The sequence below is a fragment of the Morone saxatilis genome, unplaced genomic scaffold (assembly GCF_004916995.1).
Source record: "Morone saxatilis isolate NCDOM2014 unplaced genomic scaffold, NCSU_SB_2.0 Contig4, whole genome shotgun sequence".
In the NCBI taxonomy this organism is placed as follows: domain Eukaryota; kingdom Metazoa; phylum Chordata; class Actinopteri; family Moronidae; genus Morone; species Morone saxatilis.
This window is the reverse complement of record NW_023339984.1, coordinates 17,724,808-17,725,204: the sequence shown is the minus strand read 5'-3', so window position 1 is coordinate 17,725,204 and position 397 is coordinate 17,724,808.

Below are 397 nucleotides of genomic sequence, written 5' to 3'. Positions count from 1 at the left end.
CAACCCATATTTCTTGAGTTTAAGTTTGCGAAACATACCAGTTACGGTGATGCTGACAGTGATGTTGCTTCTCTCTCCGTCTCCATTTTCACACCAGTATTCTCCACTGTGATGTCTAAAGGCTGGCGTAATGTTCAAATATCCTGTCGATACCTCCTGTGGAGAAGCATTCGAGGAAACCTTTCTCATCACTCTCCATTCAGTTGGGTCGTGGAACCCAGCGCAATTAACTGAGAAAGATTCATATTCAAAGAACTGCAGTCGCTTTGGATCAATATGAGGAAAATATGCATCTGTGATAGAAAGAGAAAAATAAATAAAAGTAAGAGATCTAATCCCAAATTTGATATCCATGCTTTAAGAACACTTGTTGCATTCTGTAACATAAAAGAAACCC